Source organism: Acanthopagrus latus, chromosome 19, assembly GCF_904848185.1.
Source record: "Acanthopagrus latus isolate v.2019 chromosome 19, fAcaLat1.1, whole genome shotgun sequence".
NCBI classification, from domain to species: domain Eukaryota; kingdom Metazoa; phylum Chordata; class Actinopteri; order Spariformes; family Sparidae; genus Acanthopagrus; species Acanthopagrus latus.
In genome coordinates this window covers 17,363,386-17,385,214 of record NC_051057.1, presented here as the reverse complement: position 1 = coordinate 17,385,214, position 21,829 = coordinate 17,363,386, and the positions used below count along the sequence as shown (strand labels likewise).

Here is a 21,829-nt window from a genome sequence, read left to right as displayed (position 1 = left end):
GTAGTCGGGTGAAACGACAAGGAAAAGCTGGATGATTTGTGCCTCTCCTTCACCGTGGGTGGAACGTCACATCGAGGACACGTCAACAGACGCCTGACAGATCTGGGAGTGAGATCCAACTGAGCAAGAGTGGTGGGTGGTGTGTGTGTGTGTGTGTGTGTGTGTGTGTGTGTGTGTGTGTGTGCATGGGGGGGGGGGTCCTAACCCGCTGTCTTCTCGCATGAGCGCTGGTGGACACGTATCCGATGCGACACGCATATACACAAGGAAAGCAATCACAAACGCAGATGCGTACACACAGACACATACACACACACTGAGAAACTCACACAGAGGCTAGGAGGCATAATTCCAGCTCTCCCTGCACACTGTGGAGAGTTGAGCCTCGACCGAACATGCTGCCTGCACGGAGAGCAGGTGTCAGACCAGGTGAGTGCTGTGAGCTGACGGCTAACGGCGAGCTCCCAGCTGACCTCACAAGAAAACTTGGTGAGAGGGCATGAAAATTTCCAACTAAATGAATTCAGCGAGGCTTATGTCATCAGAATGGACTCGATTATGTCTCCTGTCAGCCCAGGTTCATCTAGTGTCTGTCAACGACTCAAGACTGGGGCCTTGTTGCTAAACTCGGGTAACTGAAACTGTCTCATTTCATGCTAAGGAAAACAGTGGCTGCGGTCAACATGTTTTTGTCATTCGGGAGTTCAGCAGCCTCTTTAATAAATAGTGCATCAAAATGGAAGAGAGAGAGAAAAGAGAAACACATCAAAAAGAGGGAGACATGAAATGAGAAACTGGGTAATGCACCGCAAAGCTTGTTGTTTATACGATGCCTGTTCATGTCTTCCTTCTAATTAATTCTCCTTTTATTTATGATTCACTCCAGCTGGCCAGAATTACACAAGCTAATTTCCGAAAAGCAAAATAACTTGAAGATCAAGACATTACATGTTATTTGTGCCTCCAAGTTCAATTGAATCATCATAAACATTTTGATATTTAAAAAGCTCCCTTCTCACGCCGGAAACAAGCGAGTGCTTCACAAATTGGTGATTTTATTTTAGGGCAGTTTCGCAGTTCATTTCAACGATGTGCAGAATGTTCTGTTCTTTTGTCTGAAAGGTCAAACGCAGAGGCAGTGGAGAGAGAATATCAAAATCAAATGCTTTAAACAAGCTGTTATAGGTGTGGATAGTTGTCCTGATTAGCCTAAAGAGTACACAGGTCAAGTAGAAGTGAATATTAGTAGTATGTTCAAACACAATTGTTTTTAATTTTAAAAGCGGGTCTGCTTTGAGATGAGATGAGATTTGAAGAAGCTTAGTAGGTTCGTCTCAGGTGCACGGCTAATATAATGCATTTTCATGGAAACAATGACTTATTCATGGTAAAATGATCAGTGTGCTCAAAAGTACATCAAATAAATGTCTCTCCTCAGCCGCCGCAGCTCTGTTATCAACTGTTGGAATTAGAGACAAAGCATTGAGGGTGTAAAGGTGATTTGCTGTTGAGTGTTTCACAAACGGCCAAATGAACTGTGAAATGTGCCGCTCATTGAGCAAGTTCAATTAGCTTCCCATTTCATAATTTGCTCAGGTGCACACAGATAACAACTGACTGGTATACTGAGGTGACACAATTTAATAACATTAACTTTTTGAATTTTAGATGTTATCACGGGCGACGCTCGAGAAGTGAACCACGGTCCAAGAGTCTCATTTCAGCAACAAAGAGATATGATCTTAAATTAGTATTTGAACGGTAGAGAAAAAAAATACTTTAAATTTAGTTTGCAAATGTGTTATTATGAATTAATGAACTGGGAAGGCTCCAAGATAAGGAAGTTCGGGCTGAGTGTTTCCCAGTGCTCTATATTAAAATATATTACGGCCTCATTAATACCTTAATCATTTCACTGCTTGAAACACTGCACCATTTATATAGTTGCCTAAGGCTTGGACGGATTAATAAATATTTGATTCCTATCACTTAAATGTCAGGTTTAGGCCCTGAAATCGTGTATGAAGCTGTTTCTCAAAAGCTCTTTTGCATGCTCAGTGCTTTATGATCACATCATGCTGATACTTGACATCCTCACCTGGTACCTGGAATTTGGTAAATGTCCTCAATGAATCTTTTTTTTTTCCAAGTTTCAACACTCAAAAATGTAATTCAACTGTAAAAAATAAGTCAGCATCTGCACTGGTTCAAAGGAGGAAGGTGCACAAACACCTGGAAAAACTGTTTTTAGTTGTGAGTTCCACTTCAGCAGGCATGCTAACTTTGCAAAGGTCTTCAGCTCTTCGATATATTTTGTGTTTGAACGGTTGTTTCCTCAGGTTAGATGCATTGCCCTGGCAACCTCTGTGTTTCCCATTACAAATGCTGCAGCAAGCCTTGTGTACATCCAGTTTTGAAAAACTGTAACCATACTCGGAATTGCTTAGTTTCGGCTCACCACACTGTGACGTGAACAAGCTGCAGGGGTGACTCGCTCCCTCTCTGTTACTCTCGGGTTTCGGAAATTTGACACAGATTGGTTAAACATATTCAGCAGTACGAATGCGGTTGGTACCCTTGAACATACAGAGTTCAGTAACCAAACTCTTATGTGCATTCTCGATAACCCTCTCCTTTGGTGTCCTGCGGTGGAAGAAATGAATCACAACACCTTGCCTCGGAGCTCCCTAGCTGAACAAATGTGTTATTTGCAAGCTGACTGCAGTAGATTTGCTCAGTCTAAGCAGTTCATTGTTAATCTGCGAGTAGAAACGACAAGCACCCTTAAGTGATTTCACATTTCCACACTGTTGGTAGTGTATGTAATGTCTAGGCTGTTTAGGATGGCATCCCAGTCGTCCTTCTTTTATCTCTTCTCTGTTACATCCTAAATCACTCTCTCCTCTCTCCTCTCTCCTCCCTCTCTACCTGACCTCCAACCCTTTTCTTTGATCATTCTTCCTCTATCTTTTCCCTACTCAACCCCGGGTGTCCGCTCTGTAAGGCTGTGATTGCCAGTATCAGCGCTCTCCTCGCCTCTCCTCCCCACCGGCCAAGATTTACCTCATCTGATTGTCCCTAATTGCACACTCATTCCCTACCTAATCTCCATAAATGCACTCCATCCAACCCTGCTTGATGTTGGAAATCCAAAATGCTGTTTGCACAGGATAACATCAAGATTTTAGTATTTGAAAAAAAAAAAAATTGTTAAATTGAAGAGTGTGGCTGCACAGCAGGAATTCTGTGGTACAGCCTCTGCTATCAACCTGTTTATCCCTCAGCCTGCCCAATCATCCCCTCCCTCTCCAAGGTTTGCTGGGACATAGAACACACTGGCTTAAGGTCTGTTTGTAAACCGCATTGCCTCTTTTTCAAATAGCCATCGATGATGACACAAGTCAGTGCAATGATACGTTTTTTAAATGGCAAGCTGTGCTCGCTGCAAATCCAGCTTTTTGGCAGTGGCCCCAGGCCTCAGGGTTCAGGGCTGGCTCATCTACAAGAGCTGAGCCTGAGATGGGATCCCATGCGTGATTATGTATTAACCACTCACGGTGATGACGATGCAGTATTTCCATCATTTCACTGCTGCAGCTTCTGTAATTATTATGAACATGCCATTTTATTCTAGGAAAAATAAAATGCTTTTCTAAATAATTTCCTGTAAGTATAACAACTCTCTGCAATGTATTTTTTTTTTTTTAGCTCAGTACACAAATCATTCCGTTGTTAAGCAGATTTACAGACTTTTTGTGATGACAGAACGCTAAAAGTCTAAAATGAGGACAAAAGAATGGAATTCTGCCAATAGGTTTACTTTGATTGGATTGTTTTTTTATCTACTAAATCAGGTAAAAAGTAGTTAAAGGGTAACTCCACCAGTTTTACATGTTCAATTGTGTTTACAGGTCTTGGCCAGTACGTCTATTCATGTGAAAAAAGGACTGGTATGAAGACTTTTGTGGCTCCAGGGGAAGCTGCATGAAATCCGATGAATTGCCTCCATCACTCACTGGCTAAAATGCATTTTGGGTAATGTAGGCGCCACATTTAAAAAAGGAAGAAGTGTGGCTTAAAGACGGGGACATTTTCTGCTCTCTCTAAGAACCTAGTGCCTCTGGGCTTCATAGTACATTTTTCACATATACAATATGACTCCAAGATCTGTAAACACACTTTAATGTGTAAATATTACCTTGTTAATAAAATATGTATCAATTCTTATTACAAGAGACTGGAATCACAAAGCAAGTCCTTGCAAAAGCTCATCTCAATACTAACGTCTGTGCTCAGAGTGCAGCTACAAGGGCAGCTAAAACTTGGCAAACAGCACGGTCCGCCCTTTAACCTCAGCCTGTGCCGCTCACACATTACCATTACATTTGAGTTGCAGGGCAGATTTTCAGAAAAAAATAAATACCCAGTTATCTTCAAAAAGCCCCGAATGCTGCACAAACACATTACCAGAATCTTTTTAGCCATCTGGATGATAAAATTTTCCATCAGCTGTACAGACACACACACAAAAGGCTCAACTAATTACAATCCATGTAGCCAGAAATTACATGCCTGGGTTCTTATCTTAAAACACAAACAAAATATTAACACACTACGAAATACGAAACATGTATTTTTCAGACTCTAATGTTACAGTCATAAATTACAGGCACAAAACTGGAGCTAAGTCTGTCCTTGACATTCATTTTGCCCTTGTAATTGTGTTTAAACAACAAAAATGAATATTCATGAACAGGATAAAGTGTATCATCCATCAGCATGTGAAAGCAGATAACTATGGTGTCAGATTATAATGCTGGTAATGTTTTCATTAGTGGACAAAAATAACTAGAAAAATCCTTTGCCCTCCCACCACAACATTGCTAAAGTGCTTCGACTTATGCCTGGCACAGTAAACATGTTCAGCACTTTTGCTCGCTATTAAGCACTTTCACACACTTTATAAACTGTTTATCTCACCACGGCCATCTGCTCTGATACCAGATACATTACGCCAACAGGAAATAACACAACAGTCCCTGAGAAAGCTGCTTTTTATTTGTTCAACTTCATACCATCCCCTCTTTTTTTCCCCTGTCACTCTGTGTCTCATTCCTGGTGCCATCGACGGCAGACTGTCAGCACTGACAGATGAGTCTACAGATGTGCGCTGAAAGGTTATAGTTGGTACATAAAAGGTTGCGTTCGAAAGGTCACGGGTGATTTGTGAGTGTGTAGATGAGAGGCAGCCTTAACACAGTTGAGATAAGTTAAGATTTTTCTCCATGTACTGCGGCTCCACTGTAGTTAAATGAAACCCACTTTATAGGCGCTCGCTGACCTGTGCGTCAATAAAAATATCATCCAGAGCTACTTATGGCACCACAGAAGGCAGTATAATGATCCAGTGGAGAACAAGAGTAACTCACCTTCTTTATTGTCTCATCTTTGGCATCTTTTCTCTCCTGTGCTTAATTCCGGGCTCCTCGTCCTCGGTGAGTGCACATTTCTCCACCTTGAATAAAGACAGAGTGCATGGTTGGAGATTTATAACAACATATCAAAAAAACTCCTGCAGAGCCCTGGTGGCTAATGCGCTGGTCCATGTGGCATGGGCTCACACTGTGCCCCCTGCGCCTTTTTTCCAGACACACTCCAATTGCAATTACTGGGGGGGAGGGATGGCGGACAGCATAATTTGTCTTTTGGTAGGAAAACAGAAATATAAAACTCCTTTCTGCTTTAAAGTAGACCCCAGAAGAAAATGGAAAACTTTGATCTCCAATGACCAGAGCGTCTGGATTAAAAGACATTAAAAACGACTGTGTGCATAATCAGCTAAGCCCAGTAATGTTTGGCTGTAAAATCACAGCACCAACATGTTGGTTTTGATCCTAAACCCCTGTCTTTCGGGAGGCGACATCTCAGAGAAACAGCACAAAAAGGAGGGAGGGGATGCGCGGAATCCATCGCCGGCAAGAAAAAAAGGGGAGATAAGGAGAGGAAATTCATTTTAAGCCTATTTGAGCGTCTTTAAATCTAGCATGTTAAGTCCTTGAGGTGTTGTGAGGGAGGGTGAAACCAGTTTTTGTCTCAGGGCAATGACTCGTGATGCTTTACAATAAAATTGATCACCAACACTCCTTTATTAAAGCACACGGCAGAGGCTTGTCATGTTGTTGAGGAGTTTTTTTTTTTCTCACAGGAGAGAAAGGCTTACATAAGAAACATCCAGCTCTGAGACACCTCTTATATAATTATCCCTTGTAATAACCAATCAAAACAGACTCATTATCGTGCTTTTGAGACTTTGCACCGCGGAAACACTTTGCAAATGAGCTCTCTGGAAAGCAGCCCTTTTCTGATACCCCAGGAAGGTGATGAAGAGGAGGTGGCAGGTAGTTCAACGTCGGGGCACGGAACAGATGGTGGTCTGTCCGACGCTCGCCAGGCGGGACTTGGTTGAGACAGGTTGGACACACACAAACACACATACGCACAGGTCAGAGGGAGGGCACTGATACTCCCAGGGGAGCTCCAGGTCCTTTACTTGACAGGGATGCAGGTATACCAATAAAACCAAAGTCTTACAATGTGAAGTTCAACGCGAACTTACTTAAGAATTTGACAACATTTTAACATTTTGTGATGGTAGGGTTAGTTTAATAGAGCCAAGTTCAGACCAAAGATTCACAACCAGACAAAACTGTTTAAGAACGCTGAGAGGACAAGCTAGAGGAGTGTGACCTGGCCTGTCTCACCTCGACTCAAGCCGGCTGATGGTTTTGGCACTTAGCTTGTCAAGTTGCCAGTAGCGGGTTCTAAAATGTCAGGCGCATCATCTGTTTCAACAGCCGTTTGAGTGCTTCATGACAAAGTCAGGTCAAGTCAGTTACAAACTGTCAGCTGGTTGAGATGGCAGAGTTTGGGACGTATGAAAGAGAGGATAAGCTCATCAGTTTGTCTGAGGAACAGCCGTGTCTGTATGACACAAGCCTTTTAAGTAAAATTTTCCGCCACTCACTACGCACAAATCATTTACATCAGGAGAGACTTCATTCTGAATGAATAAATATCTATTGCAATACGCACATCAGATGAGAGATATGAGTCTGAGATTAGGCCCCATCATATCTTAAGAGAGAGGGTTGAGCTGTGAGTGGTGTAGGAAACCCCCCCACAATGGAGCGGAAGATCTGGAAGTGATGAAGTGGACTCCAGTGAGCTCGACCTGGGCGATGGATGTGATGAACTGGAGGTGAAGGTGGTGGGGGAGGGTCGCAAAGATTTTGCACTGAAACGACAGCTGACAGCAGCTGGGAGGAGGAAAGATTGAAAGCTTGACGGCAACAGCATGATTGATTGATTTAATAGTGGCAAAATCTGGTTGGTTTAGTTGAAGTAAACGCCCGGAGTCAGCTGATTGAGAAATGGAAAGAAAGAAAGAGTGATATATATAGAGAGAGAGAATTGTGAAAAACGATAGTGTTCCTAACTAACTAACAATGCGGAAATGCAACTGTAGCCAGTAATCCAAATTAATATTTAACAGAGTACAGAGAAGTACAGCGAATCGTCGCTATGGAGACCTTCTTGTGAAGTCACATTGGTGTAAACAACAATTAGTCGGTGTTTGCAATTATGCATGTTTCAACTCTTCTTGTTCCTCAAGTTACCAACTGTGACACTGATCAGAGTTCAGAATGTAAAAAGGAACTGGTCAATAAAGTTTTACCCATTTACCACATTTCCTCGCTGACCAGAAACCAGGTTAGAAGAGTAGAAAAGATCATAATCTTGAGTTTTGAGATGCTGTGAATTTACTGACAACATTGTTAATCATACTGTTGCAAATGCCATTGAATAAGGAGTCAATAATATATTATTTTAAGCTGATTTTTACCATTAGTCATCAGGTATGATAGCTAGCTTGCTAATGGAAATGACACTGTCATGCTAGAGCTTGTTGGCAAGAAGTCATGTTAATTACCAGCTATCAATTTGCTGTTTAATCAATGAACATTTTGACCCTTCTATAAAATCCCATTTAAAAATCTGTTTATATATTTTTTAAAATATATTTTTTTACTTACAGAACCTCTAAGGTGTCTCTTATTTTGAAAAATAAATCTTCACTGCATCAATTAAAGATCAATATCTTGAATTGACTCACACTGGAGATAGCCTTGTAATCCAAAGGTCACTCACAATCTGAGCGATATCCACAAATTGATCAGTTTATGCCACACAGCAGCCTTCACTGTAATGAATATTGATTACAAATGTGTTAGTGTGGCGATATAACAATGATCAGCAGTGGCAAAAAAAAAACAAATGAGCTGCTTTGTAGTTACAAGGTAAAAAAGAAAAAAATAATGACCTCAGTATGAAAGATGTGATTTTATATCTTACGTGTCCTCGCTGTCGATCACTTCACATCTGCTAGGGGAGAATTTCAATTTCACACTCTGCTGGGGTGCTTAAGACACACATCGGAAAAACAAAGAGACAGAGAAGTAGAGGAGGAAGGCAGAGGAGGCCTGTTCCAGGATCAACATATGTATTCATGAATGACTAAACAACCGAGGGATGAACATAAATGAATACATGAGACACGCCACTGGCATGCTAATACAGCGTTGGGAGCACTGTGCCAGCTCTCTCAGTGAGTGTAAGCATCATAGGCAGGAATAAAGCTTAATCTAATCAAATCAAAACTTTATCATAACCTTTAAATTCATTTCTTGACTCAATCCAATCAGTGTCAGTGATTATGGTGCAACAGCGAGTGTGAACAACAAGCTTTTGATTGAATTAGATCCAGGCAGACTAGAGCAGCTACATGTATCTGGATTTGACTCGGAGGAGTTATTTGAAGTGCCCATCTCCAGCGAGCTTCCTGTAAGTCATCTGCAGCTCTCCAATTCTCTGCATTCACTATCCGCAGTCTGAATAATTCATGAGTGAACAATAAAAAGCAAATAACCTAAAAAATAAAAAATAAAAAAATAATAGGTCTATGAAAAGTGGGAAATGACTGTGACCTTCCATGCAAAATGGGAGGAAGTTAGGAGAGTGATGCGCAGCGAGACAGGGATGAAGAGACGCAGGGGAACGGAAGCAGAAACTTGGAGGAAAGAATGAGAGGGAAATAAAATGAGAGCTGTACAAATGAGAGAAAAATTTCCCCTTTTGTCAAAAAAAAAAAAAGAAGAAGAAAAAAAGAAGCCTCCATCCATATGCTGGAGTGTGATACGGAAATAGGCCCCTCTGTATTCATGAATCTCTCAGAGCGCAATCAATGGGGTAAGCGATACATAAAAGATGAGGCCGAGTTTGACCTGTGCACTGAGGGGGAGGGGAAGTGTTCTGCAGAGCCTGGACCGGAGGAGATGGCGGTTTTGGACTCTGTCAGGGCAGCCTTTGAAGTTTTGGCAGATCAAGGATGGGCAGCGGATCAGCCTGTGGCCCTGCTGCATTAACCCCCCGAGCCCCAGCTACGCTCGCACTGAGTCAGCAGCAGCACCCGCGGGCTGCCTGCCTGGCCAGCATCGCGCATAATCTCGACATGGTGCAGCACAGAGCCATTATTCAAACTTAAGCAGTGATTATCTCCGTGCTTTATTACATTTTCACAGCAGCATGACTTCACACCAGTCGACTGGGGATCTGATGTTGATGCTTACTCTGAACAAAAAAAAAAAAACATCGACTCAGAAGTTGCCGTGTGATTTCCTTATCTGCCACATGCAGTGCAACACACGCAAACACACACACACACACACACACACAAGAAAGGACCTTTATCAAGTTGAAGATCGAGAACAGTCCAGATTGACAGACACATGTAAGAAACAGACACAACAGACTACCACACTTTGGCCTGATTGTTTGAGGCATGCGGGCACTCTGGTGATAAATAGAGGTGAGCCACGTCAGAAAGGGGATTAGAGGGGCTGTGAAAAAGCAGAGAATTATTGACTGAAAAGGGGAGGATTTAGATTTGGCTCTGCCAGTTCACAGCAGCCTCTAACCCCTCCCCTCTCCCCTCGACACACACACTTATACACTTACACTAGTGATGACTCAGTAAGACTGTCGCACGTCACTTTGGACTGACATTGCTCAGGTAAACTATTAACCCAAGCTGTGGCCCGCTCTGACCCTCCTTTCTAATCCCATCACTGTGAAACCGGTCAGCTACACAACATACAGTAGCATCCCTAGAAAACCTGACAGCTACTGTAAGGCGTAGCAGATGAAGGAATCCATGGATAAGAGTCAGACGTGGAATCTCATCTATCTGCAGAGAAACACGTACTAATCCGATTCTAAATATTCCCAAATCTCTGTGTGATTAAAATAATTCCAGATTTTGAATAAATCACAGGCGATTAAACCAACCAGGATACATATCTGAGGCTCCGTCTTGTGCTTTTCCCTGCTCATGAGGCGGATACGGGCGGTGAAATTTGGAAAGCATTTCAAGGAGACAGAGAACACAAAAATCCATCCGCTATCCAGTCAGAGAGAGGTAGGTTAAACTTTTTGCTCCGCTCAAGGAAAAAAAAAAAGAAAAGAAAAGAAAAAGAGTGATTGTGTGTGTGCGTGTGTGTGTGTGCGTGTGTGCGCATGCGTGTGTGTGTGTGTGTTTCGAGGGTTTTTACAAGGGCACTGAGGTGTACAGTATTTGCAATTGAAATGCAGGGTGTGATTCAAAGTGGGTATGGGGGTGGTGGGGGGTTGACGGCACCCCACCTGGATGGTTAGACTTCCAAAGGGCACACTTAATGAATTCACAGCACAGTAATGTGAGAACCACACACTGATGACAGGTAGTCATTTATTAGGAAGGTGTTTGTGTGTATATACTGCGCGTGCATCTGTCGAGGCAGCCAGTGCTGTTTTAAGTTGCTAGCAGTTTAAGATCAAGAGTTCAGGGAACACTTTAGTAGTGTGAATGCAGAAACTCTTATAATCCCCCCCATCAGAGAGTGACAATGAAATGTAAAGAAAAGGTGCTAAAAGCTAAATCAGAATATTTTATGAGCACAGTTGCCATTCGGAGACCTAACCAAGTGGTTTTTGCCTCTAAACCTAACCAGGTCATTAACATGAATATGTGGTATCATGTTTGTTTTGAGTTCATTGTGCCAACATGCATTAAAACTGGAGATTAGTTTAAAGATTTGTGTGCAGTTACACAGGCGTCCCTGATATTATGTCAGTATGTAAAAACGATGCTGTCACGCAGGTTTCTTCTTTCCCAGTCAAGGTTATTTTTCATATCTGGGAATCAGGTGTCCGCTCTGGCTCGTAAAGAATGTAGCATAATGGGACTATACATCATTTTTGCTGACACTAATTCAACATCCAACAATTCAGGTAACCTCTTCAGAGAGTACAAGAAGCATACCAAAGGTATAAACAGGGGTGTGATGTATTTCTGTGCACATTTGCCTGTTTAACATCATTGTCAGTTTATATTAAACAGGATGTGGTTTATATCCTAGAATACATATGAACTGCAGCCAAAACAATCAGATATGAGCAGCAAACTTGGCACGGAGCGGGGAGGCCTGTGGTGTGAATGTAGTGGAAGAGTAAAGCAGACATATGGCACATTATGTCTGACTGTGTGAATGTTACTGAGTCCCAAAGTGAAATGATATTTATAGAACCACATTAAGAAGAGAAGGAATCACTCCATACATATTTTTATCTCCGGGTTTGACTCGATAGATGTTGACGGCTCAGATGAGCCCTCCTACTGCTTGACTATTGCATTCTGCTTCCTTTCACTCACCCTCAGGGTTTGTGTTGCCATTTTCAGTGTTAACCAACTGTGACATACAGTTGACCTAGCTAACAAGCCGTATGATAATGATGGAAATCTTAAAGAGTTCGACTGAAATTTGAATTTTCCACACTCACATGCAAAGAAAACAAATTAAAATGACGTGGCAGCTATTGTGCAAATGTTCCTTTTTATGGGCTAGTGAATGGATCACGTCAGTGGAGCCCCGAAGCCTCTACAAACATTCATACAGGAAGTTTTTAACAAGTGTGTTCAGTAGGGTTGCAATGGTATTTTCATGGTCCGACAACCACATATAACGATATACGGTACACACAACTATTATTATCAGTTACAAAGACCCTTGCGATATGTACGAATTGGCAAGCTGTTCATACTCATACTCAAAACAAAAAGGGGTTGTCATGTCATCAAAGTACCCAACTAAATACTAACAGTAAACTAACTGTAGCTGCTGTTAACTATAGATCCGTTAACTGTGTATCCAGCGGTGTGGACTGGGAGCTTGGATCTATGGAGGAGTGCTGGTGTCTAGATCATTAGCACTGGAGCTTTGGATTGGGATGAACCGGGGCTAGCTGGTTAGCATGCTAACTTCGGTGGATTTCTCTGCAATACAACATCCTACATGGATATCATAATGTATGAACTGTTATTTATTCACAATTGCTTCATAACTTTAGTTTTTAGTTAAAATCCTCATCCTTACTACATATTGCACCTTTAAAAGGCGTGAAAACAGAAGCGTTTTGTCATAATTTCACAAAACATTATGCCCTGACAGACATGAGCCGTGATATAAACTTGAATATATACATTTAAAATGATACTAACAACAACCCTAGAGTTCAGCTAGACGTTTCTCCTGTGGGAGATGGGTCTAGCAATGAGAGATTACCAACCCAGGAATACCTGTCTGCGGTCTGTCAGAGCCATTCAAATCCAATCATCATAGTGACAACAACAACACATCCTGAACGCATGTACACCCTCACGGACACTTACGCGTCAGACCTTATCTGAATGCTCCGAGAGATGATGGGCTGAGGTTTAATGAGAACGTGACAGTTCTAGTCAAGGTATACACTAACCCGAACATCAAGGCACTGAAATGCTTTCACATTTCCACATATGAATTCCACAGAATATACAATATAATCTAATGAAGCGAATTCTACGGAGACGCTTGCCTTCAAGGTCTGAGCTTTAAGAGGCGGAAGCAGAGAATGCACTGTTAATAGAAAGTCTTGTCACAGCTCCAGTCCATCTCCACTCTCCATTCATATCTGTCTCCCTTATCTTCTCTCTGCTGCTTCCTCTCCAAGCACAACCTTTATTTGCGATTTTTTTCTCTTTTTTCCCCCCTTTTTTTTGCTTTTGTTCTCTCTCATGCATAATCTGTGTTCTTTCCTGTCCTCACTTTATTTCCCCCGGAGACAATCGCTCTCTATCTTTCCCCGGCTACTCCTCTCACTCCATCGCTCTCCACTGCTCAGTCAGAATAACAGCAGCGATCTATCAGAACATTTTCTGTAACCAGAGGGCAATTTTCTGGACCTGGCAGAGCATCAGCCGTTTGCTATACTGTACCAAGACGCTGTTGTGATAATAACGCCGAGAAATCTAATTAACACAGTATAGTGTATGTGCTATAGCAGCAGAAGCAGAGATACTAAAGCTGCAACAGTCCCGCTCATGCAAATTCATGAGATTGCCGCAGGGCTGTGCATGACTGACACGGGCTGAGGGGAAGGGTGCATGTAAATAGTGGTTCAAGAAAAAAGGGTGTGCTCAGTGATTAAGTGGACACACAAGCTCGGGACTCCAATCAGGCCAAATCAATGTGAACTAATCCTGTGGCAATTAAGAAACCGTGGTTCAACGCCCAAGACCTAATTCAATTTCTCTCTGGGTTCTCGCTGTGGAAGGATTGATTGAAAGTCCTGGATAAGAGCCAGACGACAGTGAAGTTATGAGAGATTTTTTTTTTTTTTTTCTTTTCACAGACAGCTCTTGGCATTTAAGTCTACACTGATCGCAGGTCAGACGTAAGTGTGTCTCAGTGTATCGGCCCCATAGCTCAATGCTCGGCGGTGCTTTGAGGAAATGATAAATGGGATCCGGGTGAGAAAAAGGAACAGGAAGGCGGCTGATGAGTGAGACGTTAGCAGTGTCGATGATGATACTTTTTCTTCACCCTGATTAGCCTCTCTTTTTCTTTTTTTTTTACTCTCATCTCTCTCTCATCGTATTTACCACTGGAATTAAAATGGGATCTGTGGATATGTGATCCTGGTGATTAACTATCCGATCTTGCCTTCGCATTTACGCTTGTTTTTTTTTTTTTCAGTGCATCCTCGTCTTCATTATCCTCATTGTGGTGTAATTTCTGCGCTCCACAGCAAAACCCTGCATGTGAGTAATCTGAGGTGGCAACAAATCAGCCCCTCCATTTAAAAAAATCACTGCATTTTGAGTAAACTTTATAAACTTTGTGAAATGCTGCCTTAGACGAATTCCTAATTATTTGGCCACTCTTGCAAAATTCAGCAAATAAAATACATTTAGTTTTTCCTTTCATCATATAGACATTAATTTGTCCTGGTGTCTAACAGAACTTGAGTTCAGTCTACTCTTTGAGCGAGTCCAGTTGCCTTCGCATAGCACTGATACAATCAACACACTGACACAGGGGGAAAACATAATCTCCTTGGTGAAGGTAATTATATGCCTTCTTAACTTTCGCTTCAGCTGCACAGATGAGTGCAACACACACCGTTGCACACACAATTATTTCCTACTGTATAATATTAATTTCCAATCCTTATTGCTCTCGTTTTTCATGGACATTTTTTTGTGCTTTTGCGTGTTTATGTAAGACTGTGATCCAACCCTCTCACTGCAGTAGCATGGTGCAGAGAGACACCATTCACCTCATTTCATGACACTGTACCATCAATGTGATTTTGCAGCTGTTATCTTAAAAATGAAGAAATGTGCATTGTAACAACACAGCACCTTCTCACATGCACACCACCAAATAAACAGTGAACATGATATTCCTGATGCAGACAGGAGCGTGAAGCTCGGCGTGGTTGTTTTGCCCGAAGCAAGAGGCAGACGGCAGGAGAGGAAGAGGTGAGAAAGATAAGATATGTCAAGTGGGTGATAGAACAATTTTCCAAAATACTAGAACAATTTTCCAAAATATGAACTCTCTCTCTTTTAAGAATCCTTTTAACTGTTTTGGGTGGTTGAAGGTGGTTACTTGCTCTGTGAGACGAAGAGCTGGAAATCACAATGTAGCAAAAGGTTGCAAGCAGAAAATGTTTTCCTATAACAAGACAAGATAATCCTTTATTGATCCCTCAGAGGGGAAACTCAGGATATGATATTGGCCTCTAACATTCAGTGAGGACATGACAAATGTGATAGAATGTAAACAACAATTAAATCTTTTTTTATATACATTGAGATGAATGATAATCAGTTTAAAAGTCAGAGAAAAAGATCAGTGACAGCCTTGTGAGTGGTACCTACATCTATCAAGTATCGGACTGATTCACGCTGCTGTCTGAATAAAGCAAGAACCGTCAATCATCTGCTGCACGGCCAGCTTACCGCGTCGTACGTCTCAAACTAATGCATTAGTGTAGCTGCCAGACCACAAAGAGCAGAGTGGAAATTAATTGTGGGTTGTCTTTGCCAGGCCGGGTTATCCACAGGAATAACAGGAACACACCATCGAATAACAAAACGCGCCTCATTGCCAGAAGCTGTTTATGTAACTGTGTCAAAGTGTGCTATGCTACGCTGTGTTTTTCCCTTTAAACTCCAAACTTAAATTGAGACAGAGTGGTTATCCGGGAAACACTAAGTCCTTTGAATTTATAAAACCGCTTGCATAACTGCAACACCCTCTTGGGAAGCATAATTCATTGACATTTTCTTGGTTTTAAGGTTATGTAACTTCAGGTTTCAGTGGTTTTGAATACATTAAGTGTATAGATTGTATACAGAGGAAGATAGACAGGACTCATACAGCAAATTTACTGGAGGAGGCAGATATCCCATTACTGAGCCAGTAAGTGTGCCAAGCTCTATCTACAGTGCAGGGCAGCAGGCAGAACCTATCATAACACACACCGTTAAGCCCTCACATGGGGTGAAGAGGGGCAGAGAGACAGAGGGAGCGAGAGCAACCCTCTCGCCATCCACCGCGAGTAAAGTGGGACCGAATGAGCATCCAGATCACCGCTTGGATGAGTTACAGCTGAGGGACAGATGCATTGAACAGCTCAGAGGACCAACAAAGGAACAAACAGATTAGGTAAAAGGAAAAAAAAGGGAACATGTTGGAGACAAAATGAGGATTTTGTGAAATTCACAGGAGAGATGTAGTCCAGATTTTGAGCGAGCCAGACCTTCTATAATCTTCAACAAAATTGAAAAGAAGACAAGACAAATGAGAGAGGATAATGATGAGTGATTCTTAAAACCCGAGGAACACAACATGCAAGTAAGGGCTGCTCGGTTTTGAAGCGTCGCGAGACAGGAAGGTGGAGAATTACCTGAACTAAGGCTCTTACGGTGCCGACCTACAATAAATTTGTTTGGCTCGAGAACCCAGTAGCATGTAATCACATTTCTCTGAGACAGCTTTCCTGTCGCCGGCTGCAGTCAAATAAAGCAGAAAATGCCCTGGTGCTACACTGCGCTCAATGGATCAGTATTTCCCTCATCACACAGATCAACCTTTACAACTCAAGCATCCTTGAATCCTCTGCTATAGCTACAACAGCTTAAATAACAGAGCTATAAAACTGACACGAGCGTTTGGTGTTTATGCTCTTATCAAAAAAAAACCCCCAACCCATCAGCATAATAAAACACACAGGCGTAACAGCTGACTTCAACAAGGTTTTCCTGCACTGGCTGGTTGACTGGAACATATTCTAAATCATTCTTCTTGAAGGCATCGATTGATTTGTGACGAGTCAATGTTAAGCTATAATTTCCAATTCACTACATATACTCCTGCAAACACACACTGTGAACCAGCATGTACTTTAATAATGTTCTTACTTACACAATTGCTTTCAATGCTGGTAAACATGCTGGAATGCCAACAGTTCACCTGCTTGTATAGGTCTGGTGCAAAATCAGACATCATACTTCGCAACAGAAGAGATTCAATGTACTGTAATGTAAGTGCAACCTTGACCAGTGTTAAGAGGGCCAATCAGACCACATAACCCGCCTAATCGTCATCTCTGAGGAGTTGTTTTGTTTTCTCCAACCAACATAAAATGTGATTTAAAAAATCATAAATGATAAATAAGTAATGGAATCAATCTCACTCATACTAATTAGAGGAAAAAAGGGGCAGATTTATTGGAGTATAGTCAAACATTTAATGGTTGAAAACTGTACAAACTAGAGCCAACCCAACATTATCAGCCAATATTGGCCTCACAGGTATATACATATTGGTGTTATTGTTGTCCGATATGCTCTGACATCATTTTAAAGTGCACTGACTTCATTGTCGTGAATAAGCATTTTTGAAAACTGTAAAATGTCCTGCCTCTGATGGTGCTCATCTAGACTTAAGACTTGAGTAAAAGAAAAAAAATGACATTAAAAGGCAAAAATATTGAAAATCTACACAATGATTGCGAGCACAGTGTTTTGCCCTGCCCTGCATGTTTGACAGTCGTTTGCCTGCCCCAACACCTGATTCAAATGGTGGGGTCATTATCAGGCTTCAGCAGAGCCCGATGTTGAGCTCATCATTTGTATCAGGTGCGCTGGAGCAGGGAAACATCTCAAACATGCAGGGCAGAGGGGGCTAACAGGACCAGGATTGAAAAAAAAAACAAAAAAAACACTGACTTGTCTCCCACACACATTGCAGGTCTACCTGCTGAAGTGATTATTCTCTTTCAGCAGATGCGAAAGCCCATTATATTCATGTACTGGTTTAATCTTCTCATAAAGACAGTAATAATCAAGCCCAACATTAAGCTGAGTGAAATATGCAGAGCTGGTGCAGCAGCTCTTCCTCTCACGGAGAAAGTGATGATATGAGATTAATCAGGATGTAGACATTAGGGAGGCAAAGTGTTGTAAATAATGAGTGAGCTGAGGTAGGGAGGTGTGTTGCCGGTGATAGTCTCACAGATAAATACAAACGGGTAGAACAATGATTTGATAGGCTGTCTGAACATGACCAACAATCCTGCCAGGAGAGATAAAAGCTTTAGAGGTGCACAGCGCACCACTGTCAAGTAAGCAGATTAATAAAACATTGGGATCGGTCCTCTCGCTGTGATAAACTGTCATTATTATGCAACATTGTTTGCATAATTTTGCACTGCTCTGCACACGTCCTTGTACAGTAGCTGATTTAGCCTCAGGCAACATGTTCATGCTCCCGCTCCATAGTACTCATTTAACTCACTTCTTGCATTTCATTTAACTCACTTGAACTGTAATATTATTCTGCTCCAATGCACCATTGGACACTCGCCATCCCAGCTGCAACTGTACCGTGTACTGTATCATACTGGTTCGAATACACACACACAGACGATATAGAGTGTGCCGTTTTTTTCTACTGTTCCCTTATGTAGCGCTGCCAGAATGAATCCAAAAACTCCCTCGTCTTGGAGTGAGTGGGTTTTTTGGAGGGGGCTCTTGGTTATACTCCTGAAATACTGTTTGTGGTAAACACAGCGAGAGATTTTCACATCACTATGTTTGAACTATGAGATATTTACGTGTCCTGAAGTTGCCTTAGATGTAAGAATCATAGTTGAAAACATTAAAAAAAATAAAAAAAAAACTCAATGCATGGCTTACTAAGCTAACGACTACAGTTACAGCAACAGTTAGCAACAGTTAGCAGCAGTTAGCGGTCACTCTGTTGATATGCTGACCCCTATTTGTTTTCTGAATGACCTCAAGAGATGACAAACTTCTACATATTGCAACTTAAAAAAGACGGTTGCCAACAAGACTTAAAATGACACTCAGGAAGCTGTCGGGGACATTAAACGTCATCGTACCAAACTAATCTACTCACAAGTCCATCCTAACTGGCAGATTTTAGATACAAACTATTCTTAACCTAACTTTACAACTCAGAGATTGATGAATTCATATGTGAATTGTATATTGTGATAAGAGGCTCGATGGTGGTGACGTTCAGTTAAGTTTTCATTCATAGCTCACGTTAGCTTTTCACTTCTGCCGGTTGTATTTATTCTTTTAGAGATTGTACTGCTGAACAAACTTTATATCCTAAAATAATCCAAAATCCAATTGAAAAATCCCATAGGCATTTCCTCTCTGGAATCTGGGCGATGCTAAAGGATTAGCCCAGAAAAAATGTGCTGCACTCAAAACTGGACACTAACATTTTTAAGAAAATTATGTTGTTCATTGTTTGCAGGTTGTTTCTTCTTTTTTTTTTTTTTTTTTTTTTAGAATTATTCTTATTTGCTTTCTTGCTGGGACTAAGATCTTATCCTGGCTGTCTCTGAAGTTTAAAAATATGTCTACAAGCACCTCTGAAGCTCAGTGATTAACACATTAAATAGAGTTTGTCAAATCAATAGACAAATGTAAAAATGAGTGGTTTTAGGTTAGTTTTGAACTACTTTAAGCTAATTGCCTTCAGGCTCCACTTCAACATTCAATGCACCGACATGAGAGTGGCATTGATCATCTCATTTAGCTCTTAGCGAAAATACAAAGTAGTGAATTTCCCCAAATATCAAACTATTCTCTTAAATTAGTTAATTATTTTAAAACATTTGAAGTCCTCACAGACACTCTTCAGATGTCTTTTTTCAGCATTTTTCATTATACATACTACATTAAGAAACAACGTTTTGATCTCCTGTAACAGCTTGCTTTCATCCAATTGTTTTTCAGCTGTATGTCAGATTGCAGTGTGTTTGTTTTCACTATGCATCTGCACCAAATCCAACATTTCTCTCACATACTGCAGGGTTGTGATAATTCTACAGAGACTCTGTGAAGACATGGGATGTGCTTGTGTAATTCTAATGCTTCACTCTTGCAGAGCCTCATTAGGCTTTGAAATTCACAGAGGCTATCACTGCGCTGACAGCTCCTGGACATTTGTTGCATCTGACAATTTACCCGGATAAATAAAAGATGTCATCCACACAAACAAGAAAAGAAAATATAGAAACATTCGTTTGCGTGCAGAGACTGTAACAACCGACCTGCAGACTAAACGCTCTTTGCCCTCCATCTGTCTGACAGTCGCTAGCTCTGCGAGGCAATCCCAGCACATAAGCACATAATGTCATTAAATCTGTGTGGGGCCACTACATGCTTTCTCCCATTAACTTGTTACCTGGTGTGTAATTGTTCACCAGAGTCTGTGGGTTATACATTTAATGCAGCGTGGGATCGAGCTTACATAAGAAGAAGGGCTACAGAGAAAAAATAATGACTCATCATTAAGAACAGTGCTCGGCTCTCTTAAAGAGATTGATTCCTGTTTATGAGGCACATAAGACATTCATATACTTATGTGATAGGAAGACCTATGAGACAATAAATCAAGTGTATTATATGTGAGTGCCGGCATGAATGACACCTATATGGTTACAATCAAATCAGCATGAGTGTGTTTGTGAATCCAGATGTGTATACGATATAAAAAAAACACACCACACACCGTATCTACTTTATTTTCAGCTTAGAGTTTGTGCTTATCTTTTCAACTGCCAACATCGTAGCATCTTTCCTGAAACTGGTTTTACTGTTACGCGTCCCCTCTGTGTCGTCCTACATACATGGTGAGAGGAGCAGTCCTTGATCTCTACCTCTACTAATCTGATGTGAAGATAGTCGGGCTATCAGTGGGGAATTTAAAGGGATTACACATGCTGAACAAAATAAGGCTTAGATGGAAGGCTACACAATGTGACGCGTACACACAACTCACTGTGTGCACAGCCACACACACTTACGTGCAATATGACTGCAATAGTGTCCATGGAGGATGGTAAATGTCTCCGTCTCTGCTTGAAAAAAACTAAGCCTATAATTTAACACATTGCATCTCAACCTGAAAATCTAGGGGTCACCAGATGGTTGTGGAGAAAAAAATGAAATAACAGATTTTAGACTGGGGGATTGTTTTTCACATTACACTGCCTTTACTAGTGATATAAAGTGTGTATGTGTGTGTGTGTGTGTGTGTGTGCACATTCACTTTGATTGGACATCCAGAAAATAGGATCAGCCCTCTGTTTTCATTTTGGCGCTTTCGGGATGTTTTTTATATTTTCGATAAAAAATATTTCATCCAATGCAATGTCTCAGCTTGACGTGACGGACGGTTTGAGTCACAGAATGGTTTGTTTCACTGATCATCTGGAAAGGAAAAGTTTTGGAGGGAGAGTGGCACAAAAAAAAAAAAAAAAACTCTTGGCAGGTGACTGAATGAACCATCTGTCTATCACCCCTTATCACATAGTAATAAAGCCAGTTGGGAGATGAGTATCTTCAGGGTGGTTCTTTGCTATTCATTTAGTCTGTAGCTGAACTGATCTGTAAAGTAACACTTACCTTCGTAATGTTATGTAAGGATAGCTTAATTTAGCCTTGGTTAAGACAAATTGACACCTGCTAACACCTTCACAGTAATGTCTTCAGCAACAGAGCACTCATTTTTATGTCTGCCTGCCTTTCACAACTGTTAGGCGATGCTGTGACTCTGTACGACTACCATTCCCTCAGATTTCAGTCCGCACAAACAAATTCATTTGTCAAGCAACCTCATGTCAGGCTGTGATTACTTCCTCTTCAAGGGCACTTTTGAAATCTGACTTCTGCTACTATGTGCTGTGATGCAAAGACTTTCAGTTTTAATTTCCACATCCATTGTCAAACTATGCCACTTTAATATCTTACAATCCTATCACGTTGGTCTAATATATATAGTCCATATATTATCCAAGCCTA

At 41.3% G+C, this 21,829-nt stretch overlaps 1 protein-coding gene and 1 long non-coding RNA gene across 6 annotated transcripts in view; one reads left to right on the top strand and one right to left on the bottom strand.

Annotated features, from left to right (window-relative positions):
• Window positions 1-21,829, bottom strand: part of dlgap1b (discs, large (Drosophila) homolog-associated protein 1b) — a 100,704-nt gene that overhangs the window by 58,738 nt on the left and 20,137 nt on the right. For all 5 annotated transcript variants that reach the window (XM_037079625.1, XM_037079628.1, XM_037079627.1 and 2 more), the window contains one exon: window positions 5,430-5,515. The gene's annotated coding sequence lies outside the window, so the exon portion shown is untranslated. The remainder of the gene's footprint in view (window positions 1-5,429; window positions 5,516-21,829) is intronic.
• Window positions 12,526-16,123, top strand: LOC119008903. The gene is made up of 3 exons (XR_005071585.1): window positions 12,526-14,233; window positions 14,890-14,956; window positions 15,929-16,123. It is a non-coding gene; the product is annotated as an uncharacterized LOC119008903 (long non-coding RNA).